The following is a 20,244-nucleotide window of genomic DNA, read 5'->3' as shown; positions in this document are numbered from 1 at the left end:
AAGAATATAGAAATTATCTTTCTGAATCCTGTGTGTTCTGTAAAACTGTCTGAGAAACTGTTCTTAATTTATTTTATGAATGCATTTATGCGAAATTCCTCTTGATTGAATGTATTGATGTATTTGATGTTATGTGGAACCAATATTTATTTACTGAAAAGAGATGTTCTTTTTTATGGGAAAAATGATCTGGACAGAAATGCTATCTTTTTTTAAACCTCCTCCTTCTACATGGGGAATTGCATATGTATAAATGCAAATGGTCTGAAAGGAAACCCAATATTCAACACTTAAAGAATAAAATTAAACTGTATTTTGGAACACTAAAAGGACTGACAAATAGCAAAGCTATCAGAACTTTGGCCATTTGGTGGTTCTTTTAACGTCAAGGACCCGCCATATTTCCACCGTATTTTACAGATTTTTATCGAGTTGTCTAATTACAGTAAGTGTTTGAAACCAGTGAAATACAAAAACATTTATTCTGTTACTGAGGGATAACCAAGATTTGTCTTGGGGACCACGGGAACACACTGCAGTAGTCCTTGAGGTCCCTGGACCCCATTTGAGAGCCCTCTTAGTATAACATGTGGGTAATGTAGCCACTTACCATAATCTTCCTTTATGAAACAGCCTTTTTTTATATCTTCATCCTAATTTTATACTGTGTGTAATACTTTGTTTACCCCTTTCTCAAACATGTGGAAATACAATTTAAAAAAGCCTAATCCTACAGCAGCCCTAAAAGGTCCAAAGAGTTAATTTAGCAATTATTATTAGACTCCAATAACCTATTGTCATCATACAGTCATAGATAAATATCCTAAAAGTTCAGTATACATTAGGATTTTAAATCAATGTTTTGATCATATAAAAAGTTACCAACAACGTTTACTCGTTCCATCTAACTCCCCTCTTTGTTACTAAACAGAGTTATTCCTGTAGTATACTATCTGACAACTAGAGGGAACCAAGACCGTCTTATGGTTGGCACAGTGGTACAGTCATTTCATGCAAAATGTTAACCATCTTCATTCGTAATATATATATTAAAGTTACAATATAGTTCAACTAATTTTACCAATGAATATTTAAAGTAAAATTTGAAAAATTAAGAAATCCATGAAAAAAACATGTATTATAGTAAGTCTTAAGTATATCCTAAAACTATAGTTCCAGGAGTCAAGTCTATCTAAAATACAAATGAATCACTTTTCAACTACACTGAAACCATGGCAGTAATTCTTGTAAATATATTTCTGTATTTGCAGCAATAACGTTGTACTACATTTTTTAAATTAGTGTTTTGTTTTTTTATTAGGTCTACAACAGGGTTAGGTGTCTTTCCTGTCATCCTGTTTTTTAGATGTTGAATTGTTTTTTATCATCTATTAATCGATTCACTTGTAATCAACTATTAACTGAAGTAAAATGCCAAGAGGCCTAGATGCTCTCCAACTCTCTGTCCATTTGTCTAAATTCTGTCAACGTCAGGACCCAACAACTGCAGTCCATAGGCAGACTACAGGGCACTCTTCCCCCTAAAGATATATATATAATTTAATGTTACAACTGAGGTAATTGCAATCAGAATACTGAATATTGACGCAGGGCTTCTGCCCTACTCTAATCCAATGATGGTTTCCTGGCATTATGAGTTGTGATAGCTAGTTTTTTTAAAAATAACTATATTTATCGGAACCTGACAGTCTGACATTTCCAGATCAGAGGAGGTTGACCTTTTTTAATATAAAAGTGTACAGTCAACATTGAACACTGATGTTGTCTGTTGACGTTGATGTCAAAGTTGATATGTGTATCACCACCTTTAGTGTGTAAGCCAAAATACAATTTTATATAAGTAAACATTTCAGTTCTTTTAGGACACACAGGGGTTTTCATCCTTTAAATTGAATATTCTCTTTAGGGATGCATCTTCTCAAAAACTTGCATTTAGTCAGTTAACCACAATACAGAGTGAACTGATCAACACTTTCCACAAGTTTATCCAAACCAATAAACCAACTTGTTAATCCCTATCTATTACTGTTTGAAATAGTTTACTTTTAGAAGTTTTCCCAAAGCAGCATAATGTTCCAAATGTTAGCAATGCAAAACTCTGTTGTGCTTTTGAGCTTTTGTGGTCGTAAACACCCGCATTGAAGAGAGACTTAACAGTATAACATTACTTGGACACCAATGGATATTGCTTTGGGTTTGGCTCTATTATTTGTTTGTGTGTGTAATTAATCGGAGTTCTTGCTGTGCCTGGAATGAGAACACAAACTCTGCTAACAGAAACAGTCTCCTTCAAGTGTTCTAGGAGAAACTGTTAATTGTGTTTGTTGGAACACTGTTCATTGATCTTGCATAGCGTTTCAAGGTTATATTTTCAGGATTAATCAGCATCAGCTGTCGTAATTTGTAACACCTTCTAGCAAGCAATAGTTGAAGTTTGGATAATACTTAAGACCTTTTCCTCTCCTGAAAGACCTTTTGAACATTTGAGTCACAGACCCAATCCCTGAAAATCCTCCAAGCTTCAAATAAGAAAAACTACATGAAACTCAACACCAGTCTCACTGATTAAAACATGGCTTTTCACACAAGTTGCTTCATCCATGTTGAACAGATCGAAGCGGAAGAGTTTCCTAACTTTTTCCAGAACTCCAGCATACATACAGGACACATACAGCAAGTCAGTGCCAGGAGTGAGACTCTTATCTAATCCTTCCACTTTGACTCATGCAGGCTTAATGTGTGTGTGTCCAAGGGTTATAGAGGTATAGCCTGTTAAGTCTATTTTTGGATGTATGGTTTCATGCTTGATTTTGATTTACTCACAGCTGTGATGCCTACTATGATGCTATTGTAATTAAAGTTTTATACCCTAACCCCCCTCCACACATACACACACACACACACACACACACACACACACACACACACACACACACATAGTATTCCCTCACACATACATCTGCCATCTGCTTATGTGTTGCCCCATTTGCTTTTGTTTTGTTGTCACAAAACCAGCTATAGACTTGTGCATACCAAATCAGTACACCTGTGACATAACATAAAGTAGTATTTGAGGTCATATTCACAGTAATGTGGATGAAGTTGAAAAGAATGAGGCGTCAAACAGCAGAGGTTGTGAACTTTAGTTACATGACATGGACACATGGTCTAAAATCAAGTGACTTGAGACTCTTTGAAAGCAACTTGAATTTGGCTTGTCCTTATGTCTACACTTGGATTTAAGCCTTGGAATCACTTGATGTTCTCCCCAAACCCAGATGTCAATTTCCCTTCTTCACCTTCCTGACAGCAGCTATCCTTTTTATCAATCCAACAGCAGCCGAACACATTACGTGAGCAGTATCTGGAGTGCAGACCAGCAGGCAGACAAATTGTGACTTTTTTGAGATTCAAAACACAAAGTGAAGAACTATAGCTTGGCTTGAGGTTTATTGACCTTGACTTAGGACATGACTAAGACCTGTCTGTCTTGACTTTGGATTTGACCTGGAATTTACAGTTAACAATTTGTGAAAGAAAATCTGACTGCTTTACCCCTCGAGTGAGGGGATATTGGAGATCTCTCATGCTGGGGGCAGTTTGCTGGCATGGTTTCCACTGCTTCCCATAGAGAGAAGGGTCATGTGACTTGGTCCTTGATTTTGGGCTTACTTGTCTCAACCAGGAAATTGACTTGGCCCTTGACATGTTGACTAAGTATTTGTTGGCCCTGACTTGGGACTTACTGTTTTTGACTTGGGACTTGTCCTTGTTGACTTAGAACTTCTTGCTCCTGACATGGAAGTTGTTATACCGAACTTTGGACACGTTGCCCTTGACTGGGGACTTGTTGGTCTTGAGCTGTCATGTTCATGGTCTTGTTAACTCAGAATTTGTTGTCTTTGACATGGAATTAGAATCAAGTTTATTGCCAAGTAGGTTAACGCATACAAGGAATTTGTCTTGTTTCAGAGTTTGAATTGGTTGCCCTTGACTTTGAGTTGCTGTTGATTTGGGATTTGTTCTTCTAAATTCTAAGCCCAACTACATGAAGAACAGCTCTCACCTACAACTCGGTCCCTGTCGTTCACACCAAAGAGCCGTTCAAAAGGATTGGACCGTTCGCGAACGTCACAACACTAGTTCCTGATGTTTGACGCGTTGTCATTAATTTGGGTCTTGTTGGTCTTGACTTAGAACTTGTTGCCCTTGACAGGGAAGTCATTGGTCCGAACGTTTGATGTGTTGTTGTTAACTTGGGACTTGTTGGTCTTGACTTAGAACTTGCTGGCCTGGATAAGGAAGTTGTTGGTCCCAATTTTGGACATGTCGCCCTTGACTTGGGACTTGCTGTTCTTGACTTGTCATTTGTTGGTCATGACTTGAGACTTGCCCATTTTGACGTAGAGCTTTTTCATTCAACCTGGAAGTTGTTGGTCCCGATTTTGAATGTGTTGCCCTTGACGTTGGATATGTTGCTGTTGATTTGGAATTTGTCAGTCTTAAATTTGTGCTTTAACTATTAGAGAACTATTTGTTTTTGATTTGGATGTTACTGTTCTTGACTTGGGACTTGCCTTTGTTGACTTAGAACTAGTTGCTCTTGACATGGAATGTTGGTCCAAACTTTGAATGTGTTGATGTTTACTCATTGATCTTAAATTGAGACTTGATTTGGGATTTACCCTCATTAGCTTGGAACTTGTTGGTGTTGACTTGGGACATGACACTTAATTGCAAAACTAAGACCTGATTGTTATAAAATATATGTCCCACCTCAAAGAACAGTTTAGTTGGATGGACATTTTGATATGATGTCTTCCCCTTCCTGCCAATCAAAGAAAGATTGCATAATGCCATCAGATCAGGTGTATTTGGGAAATGTCACAGTGTTTAAACCCAGGCCGTAAACACAGCAAGATTTAGTTGACGTTAAACAGGCCTCTTTCGGCCCGCATCATAGACTGCATGTTGTTTCTGCATGACTTTGTACTCCTGATTAATTCCAGTGCATCCACAGCTGGGGCTGAAACGGTGATGAATGTGTTATTTTCAGCTTGCTGTTTTTGAGATTTTTCCTTCAACCTCTGTCTGTCTTTTTATCTGTTTTCGTTTCCACTCACTCTGGCTTTGATCAGGCACATGGGGGGACAAGCACGTTTGTTTCTCCTGGACAAACTCAACTGGAGCCTCTGTTTACACTGTCTGGCCCTTTAAAGGGGGCTTAGATGTATAGGAGCACAGCTGTGAAGAAAATGACATGCATTATATGTACATATTTAGGCAGAGTGAATGCCAGAAAAGCCAACATCTGCAGGCAACATTTTTAAGTTCAAGCATAAAAATCAAGTATCAAAGAAGCCAACACATTTCCCTGCAACTATTTCTTGATGCAATTTATGTAAATATTTATTAATTGTTTTGCAAAATCACAAGAGAAAGTAATTGCACATATGTTGGTCATGCTCTAAAGTTATAAACATTTTTATATAATCATACATTTTCAACACCTAGATTGAATCTATTGGTCCCAAATCAATTCACGTGTAAGTTTGATTTCTGTCACGTTTGTCTTAATCAAGTCGATACAACTCATATTGCTACAAAATCTTCTGAATTACAAATTCAGCTTGCTCCTCTATGAGCTCAGACGGTTCCAAAATATGGTTACCAGACTGTAGCGAAGCAGAGTAAAGTCTGGGGTGTATTCCAATGTGCTGGGTTGTGGTTGTATAAAGTCAAAAGCAATGTAATTTCCAGGGCAATGCTGATGGCTTGATCAATGCAAGCTATGAACTGTGCAGTTCCCATCATGAAATGTGCTGCACAGTCTACCAAAGGAATATTACTTTCACTTCAGGTAGGCTGTTCAAAGAGTAACTTGTTAGCAAATGAAAAACCCTAATTACATTTTTGCATACTGAAATTTACTTTTTGCAAAATATCTTGCATAAATATTGTATGTCTGTAATATAATTCCCTGTGGTTAGGTTGGTTTTACTTTTTCTGCTTCGATGTAAGAGAAATGATCATCTTACATGCTGTCTCATATCGAGCTGTGTGATACCCCTGGAGAATAGTTTTCTGTCAAGAAGAAGTTGAGCATATACATATACCGACCATCGAGGCATGGACTCCACTAGACCTCCGAAGTTGTGCTGTGGTATCTGGCACCAAGACGTTAGCAGCAGATCCTTTAAGTCCTGTAAGTTGCAAGGTGGGGCCACTACGGATCAGACTTGTTTGTCCAGCACATCCAACAGATGCTCAATTGGATTGAGATCTGAGGAATTTAGAGGCCAAGTCAACACCTTGAACTCATTGTCTTAATTCAAACTATTCCTGAATCATTTTTGCAGTGTGGCAGGGTGGATTATCCTGCTGAAAGAGGTCACTGCCATTAGGGAATACAAATATGAAGGGGTGTACTTTGTCTGCAAAACTGTTAAGGTAGGTGGTATACGTGTCAAAGAAACATCCACATGAATGGCAGCACCAACATTGCCCAAAGCGTCACACTGCCTCCACCAGCTTGCCTTCTTCCCATATGCAGCAGCTGTGGTTCAGTGGTAGAGTCGGTTGTCTCTCAATCGAAAGGTTGGGGGTTCGATCCCTGACTGCTAAAGTCACATGTCGAAGTGTCCTTGGGCACTGCTCCTGGTGGCATAGCCATCAGGTATGAATGGATAGATCTGATTGGAGATTGGCACTTAGGCTGAATGTTGGTGAATGAGACATGTAGTGTAAAAAGCAGCTTTGAGTGGTTGTAAAGACTAGAAAAGCACTATATAAGTACAATCCATTTTCCATAGTGCATCCTGGTGCCATGTCTTCCTCAGGTGATGCACACGCACATGGCCATCCAAATGATGTAAGAGGAAACATGATTCATCAGACCAGGCCACCTTCTTCCTTTGCTTCGTGGTCCAGATCTGATGCTCAGGTGGCCATTGTAGGCGCTTTCAGCGTTGGACAGGGGTCAGCAAGGGCACCCTGACCGGTCTGTGGCTACCCAGCCCAACACACAACAAACTGTGATGCTCTGTGTGTTCTGACACCTTTCTATCAGAACCAGCATTAACTTTTCCAGCAGTTTGAGCTTCAGTAGCTCTTCTGTTGGAACGGACCACACGGGCCAACCTTCACTCAACGCACGAATCAATGAGCCTTGACCCAGAACCTCAAAAAACACAAACACATCTGAATTCAACACGTACTTGTCTGTATGTGTGTCAATCAATCAATGTGCCGTTGTCAGGGCCGTTGCTATGACGCTTGTGGCTGAATTGTTGATGCATGCACAAATCTTTGACGCAAGACGGTAAGCTAGAAAGTGTCGCTGGTTCACCCGTTTTCCTTCCCTGGACCATGTTTGGTAGGCACTGACCACTGCAGACTGGGAACACCCCACAAGAGCTGCAGTTTTGGAGATGCTCTTACCCAGTCATCTAGCCATCACAATTTGGCCCTTGTCAAAGTTGCTCACATCCTTATGCTTGCCCATTTTACCTGCTTCCAACACATAACTTGGATGGAAGATCATGGAGCATATTGGACCTCTGCTGATGCGACTCTCTGTCTACTCTGGATACTTTCTGCTTTCTTACTTCTGGATACTGCTTGTCCGGTGCCTTCGCCTCAATCAATCAATCAATCAAATTTTATTTGTATGGCGCCAAATCCTAACCAGAGTTATCTCGAGACACTTTACAAAAAGAGCAGGTCTAGAGCGACTCTTTGTTATGTTATTTAAAGAGAGGCCCAACATGAATCACCATGAGTAGCACTTAGCAATATTCGGCACATTGGCAAGAAAAAACGTCCTTTTAACAGGCAGAAACCTCGAGCAGAACCAGACTCATGTTGAACAGCCATCTGCCTCGACTGGATGGGCCGAAAATGGGATAGAAGGAGATGCAGGATAGAGACAGGCAAAGAGAGCAACAACAACATATGTTCTTGTTACAACAACAACATATGTCCTTGTTACATCAACAACAGGTAATACATACTTATGGTTACAATGCCAATAATAGTGGTACACTAGTGTGAAAATTTGGAAAAAATAAATTAGCGCGAGAAGCGGAGTAATGATAAAGGCTGTAGTAATCGGAATTGTAACAGTTGAAGTCAACAATTCTACTATTAGCATTGGCAGCAACAATAATGATACTTTGGGGGAGACTGATGTTAGTAGTTGTTGCAGTTGAGCAGGTCCACAGCAGCAGGTAGTCTGCAGCAACGATCTCCAGGAACCTACAGTACAAGGGAGCAAAAGAACTCCCGGGAAGATATATGGTTAGTAACGTTAATGGGACCAGAAGATACAGAGTTAATGAGCTGCATTAATATGAGAGAGACAGAGAGAGAGAGGGAGAGAGACAGAGACAAAGAAACACACACAGAGAGAAAGACAGAGAGAGAGAGAGAGAGAGAGGAGCTTGGTGTGTCAGATCCCGGCAGTCTAAACCTATAGCAGCATAACTATGGGCTTGTCCAAGCCTGAGCCAGCCCTAACTATAAGCTGTATCAAAGAGGAAAGTTTTAAGTCTACTCTTAAAAGAAGAGAGGGTGTCTGTCTCCCGGACCTTGACTGGTAGATTGTTCCAGAGGAGGGGGGCCTGGTAATTGAAGGCTCTACCTCCCACACTACTCTTAGAGACTTTAGGTACCACAAGCAGACCTGCATCCTGGGAGCGCAATGTTCTAGACCATTAAGAGCTGTGTAAGTAAGAAGAAGGATTTTAAATTCTATTCTAGATTTTACAGGAAGCCAGTGCAGAGAGGCTAATACTAACCTACATCCGCAGCACGCACCGGCTTTCAAACACGTTGTCATCGGCCTCATAAGGACAGTCCTTGTAACACTTTACCCACAAAAGCGCACATTGACCTGATGCGGTCAGCCACATACTAGGTTTTGGTCTTGTTTTTTAAATGTTGGGTAGTGTGCAAGAAAGGAATTAAAATGCCAGGCTCCACGACAGTGCATCATTTTATCTTCCTCACAACTGAGTAACCAGGAGATTTGAGAACCTCAGTAAAGTATTATGTTCTTGCCATCAGAAATGATAAAAGTGAATTTTATTCATCCTCAGGGAATAATGTTAATAATGATAATCTTGTGTGCAGAAAGTTTTGGGGCAGGAAAAATTAACCAACCTTGCTGCCAGTACGCTCCATGGGTCCACTTAAACTCATCAGGCCTCCTTGAAAATACTTGTTTTGTACCTTTGTTTCTCCATTTGTTTTGTTTTTATGTTGTCCTTTAGAATATGATGGGGTGCTTGATTGGCTGTGACATTAGAGGTATCTGCTGACATTACCCTCCTCTGCATTTTTCTAAACTACATGAAAATTCAGAAGACAAAAACAAATAAACATAGCTTCATGTCCTCATTGAGTGAGGCTGGTAATCTGAACTAAGAAAAGATAGCTTTCACAAGGCCAGATATCCTCCACACACAAAAAGGGGGGAAATTCACCTCGGGAAAAAAGCAGCAATTTCTCTCTCTTGGCTGCCAAAAAAAAGTATTTGCCTGCCATAATTAAAGAGAAGACACATGGTTCGCCTCCTTCTTTGTCATTTTGTGTTTGTGTATGTTTAAAGTCTATTTGTTATTTTGTTATTCTGTTTTCTTGTGTGTGAAATGTGATTATCCAATAACATATAATTAAGCCTTGGCAGCTATGAGACTTTAACATTCACGCCAAAGAGCTTATTTGATTTTGAATTTCACGAGACAGAAAGAACAGCACTCTTTAAGTGAAAGTCCACATGCAGCATCGATTTGATTTTTTGTAGTTGATGTTAGACTACAGCTCCTATAGAAGGCACATCAACAAATGTCCTCACAATGTGTCATTTGCACAGGCCATTTTGTGTTAAAGTGTACCACCAGCAGCAGAAAAAAATAGTAGCAGCAGCAACAACAAAGAGAAGCACAAATACAAACTCCCTGCTGGGGAGGCTTTGCAGCTGCCACTTACCTCAGCCTCAGCGGAGAAGCTGTTTCAGAGCGGACCGTTTGTCATAATGAGTGACAGATGATTGAGCGGAGAATGGGGCTTGAAGAACACCTCCTGCCACGAGGGAAAAGATGCAGACTGTAACTGCAGCAGCAAAATACCAACTGTTACTAGAAAAGAAATCTGGACTCACAGATGTTAGATTTGCCTTTGGTTTTCTGACACATAAAAGCAGCACAGTGGTAGTTTTACATATGCATTTATACAAACACATGTAGGTGTGTTCAAAATGCATCTCTAATATACAGTAAAATAAAAACAGCTTATTGTAAATAGTATAGTCAGCCATAGGACCTTTTTGATCTGAACATACGAACATCAAAAAGTCTTTGTGAGTGTCAAACGTACTTGTATAAATGTGGTTGCTGCATCGTTAATTTCAGGGAAGCGGGTTGATGGTGAATGACACGACTTTGTGTTAAGCCATGGTCGGATTTGACTGAAAATACATTCACCTTGATGTTGACAGCATGCACTTTAAACCATTATGCAAATGTAAAATGGAGCTCTGATTTGATCTCAGTTGATGAAAAGTTAGAGGTTTCTGAAAATCCTTCTGCTGGTCCAAACTCTGCATTCCTCTCTCTGACCTCTGCTGAGAACAAACAAAAGAATGCAGAGTTAAAAAAACAACAACACATTTGTCTAAATCAAATCTTTGTGTTATTTCTGGGTTATAGTGGCATGGCATGGCCTCACACCACAAACTGAGTGCTGGTTCTAAATATTTTTTCTTCTTCGGTGGTTTGTATCATACCAGTTTTAGCTCGAAATTACAGTTCATGTGCTGTCATGGAGGGCAGCCCTGAGGATCGGGGTTTGGCTGAGAAGAAATGGTGCACAGCTTCAAAGCAACTGTAGCGCTTACTTGCATAAGTATGACAATGTGGGCACAGCTATTTACAATAACTATAGTAGATTCTAGGGAAAACAAAAATAAATATAAGATACCACTAAACCAACAATACAGTAGAAGACTGCTGACGTTAGGTTGCAGGTAAGGTTTTATAATAAAAATTGATACAATGACTACAGGTAGGCGTAAAGTAAAAGGTAGCACGTGTAATGTCAAACCCACAAAAAATGATTCTGCTCCCTCTGCAGTTCTCTTAGCGTTGCAAAGTTTTTCAGCATCTTTCAGCTTAATGTTTTGGTGTTATTGCCCACATACTTTCTGTTATGATCTATGCACTCTTTAACCAGTTTCAAGCATAGACTGTATAAAAAGATCGACAACATGACAGCTCCCCAAAAGTGAAGCCAAAACAGCTCAAACACCCCTGCTGACTGGCTACAGTTTAGGTCATAAAGCCGGCCTCCTGCATGCTAACAGATGGGACGTTAGTCAAACTATAAAACATAAATATATATATATGTATATATATATGTATATGTGTGTCAAATAATTTTTTTTTTACAAACATGGCATGGCATTATTGTTAGTTCTTATCATGCTGATTTATGTCCAAGTGTCCCTAAAGCACAGACCCTCGCTCCAGTGCACAAGATGCCAGCGCCCACTTCCGGGGGCATTTGTGTTCAACAGGAGGAGCAGAAGACGTCTTCCATCATACAGTCATTGGTTTTAAGCAGCGTCAGCCAGCTGCTTTTATCAACAGTGTTGAATACATGTTGAACGCATTACAAAGTAATCCATGAGAGTAACAATAATAATAATAATAATAATACATTTTATTTGAAGGCGCCTTTCTCGGCACTCAAGGACACCATATATATATATATATATATATACACACAAAATACACATTAATAGAGAGAGAAAAAACAATAAAAGTGACAAAGCAATTAGCGGAATAGGCAGATTTAAACAGATGTGTTTTGAGTTGTGATTTAAAATCGGGGAATGAATCGATGTTTCTGAGTTGGGGTGGTAATGAATTCCAGAGACGGGGAGCAGAGCGTCTGAATGCTCTGCTCCCCATAGTGGTGAGACGGGCGGAGGGGACAGACAAGGTGTAAGGAGGAAGAGGATCTGAGGGAGCGGGAGGGAGTGGGAACATGGAGGAGGTCGGACAGATATGGGGGGGCGAGGTTGTGGATGGCCTTGAATGTTAACAGGAGGACTTTGAATTGAATACGGAACTGAACCGGGAGCCAGTGGAGCTGTTGGAGGACAGGAGTGATGTGGTGGATGGAGGGGGTTCGAGTAATGATACTGGCAGCTGAATTCTGGACCAGTTGAAGTTTATGGATGGATTTGTGAGGGAGGCCGAAGAGGAGGGAGTTACAGTAATCCAGACGGGAAGTTTCGTAGGTGAAAGTAGGCAGACTGGGTAATGTTATTGATGTGGGATTGAAAGGATAGTGTGCTGTCAAGGATGATACCCAGACTCTTAACCTGGGTGGAGGGTGAAACGGAGGAGTTATAAATAGTGAGGGAGAAGCTGTTGGTTTTGGATAGAGTGGATTTGGTGCCAATGAGAAGAACCTCAGTTTTGTTACTGTTTAATTTAAGAAAGTTTAGGGTGAACCAGGTTTTTCGTTTTAGAGACGCAAAGTTGAGTCTGGAGAAGAAGTGCTTGTCAGCTGCAAAGAGCCCTACTCCGTACTGGTGGCTACTAAGAGCCCGTGTTGTATTGTTGCCTCTGCCACTTTGCGGTCAGATTGTTAGCGCAATGAAGATTTGTAAAGGTTATATTGTGTCATTCTTGTTATTAGGCTGCAGAGTTACAAATGATGGGCTGTAATCTAGGCTATGCAATGACAGCAGAGTCAATACATTCAAAGGTGGATGTACAGTAGGCTACACACTGTCCTGACAATATGACTGACATATGCGTAACAAGTCACAAAAGGGTTTTAATTTTTGGTCATGCAAGTTATCTAACGCCTTACTTTTCTCAATAGGTAATGCAATAATGTAACAAGTTACTTTTCAAAGTAATGTTATCCAACATTGTACCAAACAACCTCCAATAAACCCGCTGTGCACCATCTGCACAACACCACAAAGACAGGCTAGTGAACAATTACCATTTAGCAGCAAAAGAGCCACATGTTTTTCCCAAGAGACCAAAATATAGCTAAAAGCATGCTTAATATTGGACTAACTTTGTCAGGAGGACACCAAAATGTCAGTCTTTAAGGAAAATAAGCTAATGTACAACATTAGCACGTGTCCATGGGAGACGTTAGCTAGAAGGCTAAAGAAAGCTTGTTGTTGTTCAAAGTCTCAAGTTATTTGGCTTTGTCCCAGGCTGCTGTCTAGCCCACGTAACACTGGTTTTAAGGCTTCAATTCATAGGCAAGAAATATATACAGACATTTAACATGAACTATCCTCAATCTACACATGAGGTAAAGTTGGGGTGTTTTCCACGCAGACATTTAGCCAGCTGTATCCACCCTATTTATACAGTTAGTGAGTTAAATATAGCCACATACAGAACAGAGAACGGGTAATTGTGGCCTTAAAAGTGTCTTTTTATAGATGTTTTCAAAAAGTGGGTAAAGACTGTGGTAAGAAGAATTAGTTGCTACACTGGATGGATATAACAGACGATGCTGCTGATGTCATATGTTATGATAAACTGAAACTGTTTTGTAGAGGTTGAAGGCCCTTTCAACCGCTGCCTTGAACCACCTGAATGGATAATGAACACTTCTACATTTTAGTTAGCAATCAAGAAAACATGTTAGCTGTTAAAAAACACATCTTAGACACATCAGTCTTTAAACAGTCTGTGGTTGTAGTTTATATAGAAGTCAAAATACAAAATAAATGTAATTGAAATATACAGCAAATCAAACACATTTTATAACTTTATTTTAAAAAGAAATAGCTAATGTTGAATGTTGACTACACAAGATCCATCCATCAGACAGTCAGTCATATATTGAGGGTCCAGCTGCCTCCACAGACACAACCCGGTCTGTCAAGGTGCAAACTGCAGCTCACACTGCAGCCACATACAAAATGTTCACATAGTGGATTTTTTTTTTCATGCCAACTTATTATTAACAAAAACATTAGATACAGATTAGATTAGTTCCTGATTGGCAGGTTGGCATCTCTTATAGCAGCCAACGTCATCAGTGTATGTATCACAATTAATTTAAAATCTAAAAACTAAAACACAAAAGTGTACAACAAGTGCACAACAGCAGAAGTGACTAAGACTTTAGGACTAGCATACTGCACGTAATTACCTGGATAACCAGCTGGAAATGTTTTGTCCTAAGAACTCTTTTTTTTAACGGTAGGCTTCAACAAAAAAGGCAGTGCGGTGCGCTCTGTCTGATTGGGCCCTTAGTTTAAGGTTTAACGTTAAAAGAACTTTATTTGAAATTATAAACATCCTTAAAACGTTAATTAAATATTAGATTAAAATAGATTAAACGTAATTAGAACTTGTAGGTAATGTTAGCCAATGTTTTGGGAACATTCCCTGCTAGCTGGGTAAGTTGCTGAGCTACAGTCCGTCTTTCTCCTGCATAGCAGCAACACAAGATTCAGCTACTACTTTTTAGAAGTGATGATGGAAGACACCAGGCCTGACACAGATAAAGGGATGCAGTTTGTCAAATGTAAATTAACCCTAACCCTTACCCTAACTCTTTAAATTACATACAGCCTGGGTGTGTAATGTGAAAAGCAGATGTTTATTGCAGAGAAGCTACATGCTAAAAGCTAACATGGATATAGATTTTTGGTATCAAGCATGCATCAAGTTTTGAATAACTCTGGCTACTACTACCTCCAGCTCTTACATTCATTACGGGTGTATTGCATAACAGTTGACAGTTACATGTAGTTCATCTCTGTAAATAGTAAAAAGCAGTGGACGGCCTCTGATCCCAACGGTCGCCTCAGTCTGAATGAAGGCCATGTGTACGTACATATGTGCTGCCCACATTGCTGTTTTGGAGAACTGCACGCACATGAAAGGAGGTATTTATTAAGCGTGCATACCACACACACACTCACACACACACATTAGCAGATGTGGGCCTCAGAACATTCAATCCCTCGACATGATGTTCAGTGTGCTGGGAGGTTTCTTGAGAGTTATGATGCTTCAGACCTGCTGGAAAAGGTCAAGCACAGAGAATGATGGCAGATTTTTTTTTGTTTTACTAGTTTCTTATTTATTTGTGTTTGTTTGAAATCATCCATTAAACTCTTTTTCAAAGCTAGTACAATGTTTTTGCTTAGTTAAATGAAGGAAGCTCAAGATTTATCTTAACTAGTAGAGAATAAAGGGAGGATACAACCTCCCAAAAAAGACAGAAAAGAGACTCAGTGTTTTTTCAATGTATGCTAGTTTGGACCTACTTGGTATCTAAAACTCTGCAAATAAGAGGTTGCGAAAATGTTTTGGATGATAACTTATTGAGTAACGCCACCCCTTTGAAAGATTTATGGAGAACAGTTCTCAGATGAATTTATCAATTAACATAATCACATCACTTCACAGAGACAAAAAACAACAAGCAAATTGCAACACTGCAAGTGGAGCCAGAGCTTATTTGTGTTTTTCTCTGGGATTAGCTAAATGTCAACTGACAAGGCGCACGGAGAGGGTAGGCCACTTGTGTTTCTGTTCTCAGTTATACAAAATGTGGTTTGAATTCAATGTTTTCAACCCAGCCTGTTGAAAAACGAGACATAGAGACGAAGAAAGGACATGTTTGACAGGCCTGATGGTACTGTATAGTTGAATACCCCCCTTTTTGAAGCCTGATAACCCCCTTGTTCACTATTGTTTTTATAATGACACCATCAACATAATCATGCATCCTTGTTTCGCTAATACGTTTAGATTACGGTATGAGCTCACCTACAGTGATGTCACAGCAGGTGTTTAGCTAATGGAAACCGCCTGCAGTGACGTCATTGATTGGCATGTTGCCAGCAGTGATGCATGCTGCGTTTGCAGCCTATAGAGAGCAGCTCAGCAGCAGTGCTCTGAGTTTAGCTTTGATCAGCCGCGAACAAAGTCAAATGTCGTTAAGGGACTTCAAAAGAGGGTGGTATCAGTTATGTAAGACAGGAATAGTGTTGTAAATCAATGTTTATCTGTTGTTTTTAGTCCGCTTATGCCTTATGTTGTTATTTGTACCATACATTTTCATGTCTTAGTTCTTTTTTTCCCTCTTTGACTACAATTATTGTTTCATTAAAAATGTATTAGGACTACAGTAAAAGTATGTGTTAGGGAGTATTGACCTTACCTTTGTAGGTATCTTTGGCATCACTTAGTAGTGGTTACAGACTGTATATCTTCAAATCCGAAAAAAGGAAGTGAACATGTGTTGTTCTACTGAGTTGAGTGGAAAGAAATATTGTCAGATGACAGACCTCCCAGACACAAGGACTTCGGATCAGGAAATGTAAATACTTTCATCAACAGCCTACAGCAGATCTTATCCATGAGTTCGGAATGCCATGTGGGGTTACTGCACAAGCAGGTGGACCAATGGACATTTTGCATGATTGATTCTGTTTCATACTTTTCTGTTTTAATATGAATTTATCATTTTGGACAGATCATGTATCACCCATTCAACATAATCCATAAAAAGCTCCCTTCATTTTCACAAAATGACAACTTGACAACCCACATGCTGTTGATATCAGTATTAAGAAATGTAAAGGAATTTTGCAGGCTAATTATGCTACTTATTAAGTTGGCCTTATAATAAACTGGATGTTAATTTAGCATGTTGTGCAAAACACATTTTAACTAGTTATCCTTTGTGAACCACCATCTCACGCAAAACATTTGAATATATGCAAATGTGTTACACAGATTTTTCACATGATAAATTCACATGTTCTCTTTGCGATCATCAGATTTTCAAGGTATCTTATGTTCGACATGTGGGCAACACACGTGTGAGATAACAAGTGATAAAGATAAAAGCAGACACGTGGTTTATCAAGTGTGAAAACTCACATATAAGCATATGTGGTGTTTGAGATTTACTTTATCAAACACATGATCTCTGTATTAATGGCTTTGTCGTTATTTAGTTTTATCACCAAATAAAACCAAAAATAAATAGTAACAAACAGCATGGTTTCAGTTAACATCTCCAATTTACTCCAAAGTAAATGAGAATTAGAAACAATCTTTTTCGAGACTTTAGAATTCTACTTTCAGATTTGTTTCAAGAATCCTTGTGAGAGTGTAATTAGCCTGTGTGGGGTGACTGCTTTGTGTGACTGAATTGTCTAATTGTAATATTGTCTATGTGCAGTGTAATGTAGTTCTCAGGTGTCTTGTATAAGCGATTATGATCAATGAGAGTTCCACGTGTTTATGCACATTTTTAGTTTAATAATCCAAGAATATATCCAATAATAATACAAGCACTGATGGCATTTAAGTGTGCAGGGAGAGGAAGGAAATCCCAAACAGCTTGTCATGTTGCTTACAGATGTCTTCCTATAATCATCACAGTGACTAATAAATACCCCAGCGGAAATATAAAGTGTTTGCAAAAGGGGAAAAAAAAATGTTTGGCTTATCATTGCAACATTCAGGAGGATATCTCTGATTCGGATTTTTTTTCTTAACTTTAATCTTGTTCCGTAGAAGCAGATTCACAAACTCATAAAACAGACAGAGAAATGCTTCATTGAAGTGCCTTCAAATCAGATCAGCAGCGACGGTGTCGACTTGGAACCATAAAAGAATTAAAAACAAATCCTGATGCACGGCCACAAATAAGACCAGGAACAGGAAGCTGCAGCACATGTGAGTCGACCTCAACTCATTCTGGTATCTGATGAAATGAGACTCAATCACAGAGTTCTGGCTCATTTATTGGCATCCTGTAACCACAAAGTACAGAGGCCATATTATGGGCTGTGGGCGGGCTTTACCTATGTTTGTGTGTGCATGTGTGCGTGGCATTTCTGAGCGCATTGGGTTAACATATGGCCACAAGGTGTGCTCCACCGTGACCCCCCCCCCCCCAACACACGTGCAAACAGTAAGCACATGCATCTCCCTGTGATTACTGTGGGGAGCAAGGAGTAAAAATAACTCTCCTCTGCTTTGTTTATGGTAACCACTAATTTAAAGTATTAAAGCTCTGCTAACCAATATCAAAAGTTCAAATGTGAAAGGTGAAACTTGCAAGTGCTAATTTTGGCTTTTCGCAAACCAATTTGAAGCTCAAAGTTCTGTTAAGCAGATGCTAACTTCAATGTTAGCAATTAGCTGATGCAAAATAGCAAGTTGGTGCTGAAGAAAACAGAGGAAATATTGGATTAAAGGGATAGTCAGTTTTGTGACCAAGTCATCTTTGCTCAAGTCCCAAGTAAGTCTCAAGTCATTTGGTCCAAGTCTCAAGCAAGTCTCGAGTGATTTTTTCTTGGGCAAGTCAAGTCAGGTCACAGGTTATGTCAAGTCAAGTCGAGTCCTTAGTTAAGGCAAGTCAAGTCCGGAGTCAAAGCTCTTTTTTTCCACCCAAGATCCAGCACTCTTACCTGTAGTATCCGGTCTTTATAAAGAGAAAAGACAAGGTGTTAGTAGCCCGTCTAATAATGATATAATTAGCTAATTTATATAACCTGTTCAAAAAGTATGACAGTGAATTATATCTGGCACAGACGCAGCCATGATGATGGTCTGGTCTGAGACAGTATTGAGTAATAATGAGTACGACTGATGAGGCTTCTCTTTGGGGAAAAACATCAGGTAGCGGGGGGCTTTGATGTTGCATGTTGCCATAGCGAGGAGTTTGACTGACAGCCAGTCCTCCAATCATGACAATCACATACCGGGGAGCTTTTTGAGTCATCCAATCATCATTCCCGGTTTGCGCTGCGTACATACTTGATAGTTAGACAGAAATTTGACAACACTGATCAACATTTATCATTTTATATTTAACAGCTAACATTCAAACTTATGAACACACTCAAGTCATCCGAGTCATCATGGCTCAAGTCAAGTTTCAAGTCATTAACTTGCAAGTCCAAGTCGAGTCTCAAGTCATTTAATTATTTGTCAAGTCAAGTCGCAAGTCATCAAAACAGTGACTCGAGTCGACTCGAGTCCAAGTCACCAAGTCTCAAGTTCACATCTCTGGAGATAACTCAGTATTTTTAAAGTGGGGTTGTATAAGGTACTTATCATCAGTGAGTGTACTACCTGGCTCTATTTTGTCTCACTAACTCATTGGAAAACATCCATCTCATTAGAAGCTAAATTGCATACTTTCTACTGGAAGTCTTTTATCACTTTTCTTTGAGCTCCCTTTTTTCATCTCAGTGAAGAGGGTATCCATCTTTCCTCCCCTCTGCCCCCTCAAACCTGCTGGTGCTGCTGCTAAACATTTTTTTTCACTTTAATGTCACTCTTGTAAAGTAAAATCAGCCTGAACATCATGAAAGTTAAACACACAGCACTTTCACGATTCTGTCGTAATCAGAACTGATCACAAGTCTTCTCAGTTTCACTCAAGTTCTACACATTATGATAAAGAGACCTAGATCTCTGGCATTCAAATGGTACCTGACCCAGACCTGATTGACCGTAACTAAACAACGACAAGAACCCCTACACGTCCAAAGCAGATTCTCAGGTTTAAAGGTCTGCGTAAACTCTTTATTCTTTCTTGTTGCTATCTATATCTGATGCTGAGCAGGCAGTGTTTAGTTGGTTTATCAGAGTTTTTAAATTAAAGCTGCTTGAAGTAGAGTTAATAAGAGAGCTGAAACTGAAGCACACGGTAAATGTTCATCAATATCAGGGCCTGCAGGGGCTCAGGAGGCAGCAGATCATCCACTTATTGGTGGTTCAATGCTCCACCAAGAGCATAAAAACATACATAAAGACATCAAAAACTACACAGGACATCACATAATATACATGAATCAAATTCCTCATAAATACATCATAAAAGTAACATGTGATAACCTGCGAAGGATATTGAGTGCCAAGTTCAGTAAAGTTCCAAGTTCAGAGCTTGTTAAAGCTTATGCTGCATGGGACAATGGATATGATGCCTCTTTTAGTTCCCATTGAGATACAAAATGTCTTTTAGAAGGGAGTCCTGGCCAAGACAAGAAAAGTTTCACATGAAGAACAAACAACAGACAAAAATGAATCTAACAATAACTTAACAGCATTCAGTATTAAGACAGGTGCATTCAAATCAAATGATCCTTAATTCTGTTTTTATAGTATTCCAAGCTAATAAATTGCTCCAGTTTAA

This window comes from Semicossyphus pulcher, unplaced genomic scaffold (assembly GCF_022749685.1).
Source record: "Semicossyphus pulcher isolate SPU_LCO1_2020_fin unplaced genomic scaffold, fSemPul1.0.p SCAF_18, whole genome shotgun sequence".
Classification (NCBI taxonomy): Eukaryota; Metazoa; Chordata; class Actinopteri; order Labriformes; family Labridae; genus Semicossyphus; species Semicossyphus pulcher.
This window is presented reverse-complemented; position numbering follows the sequence as displayed.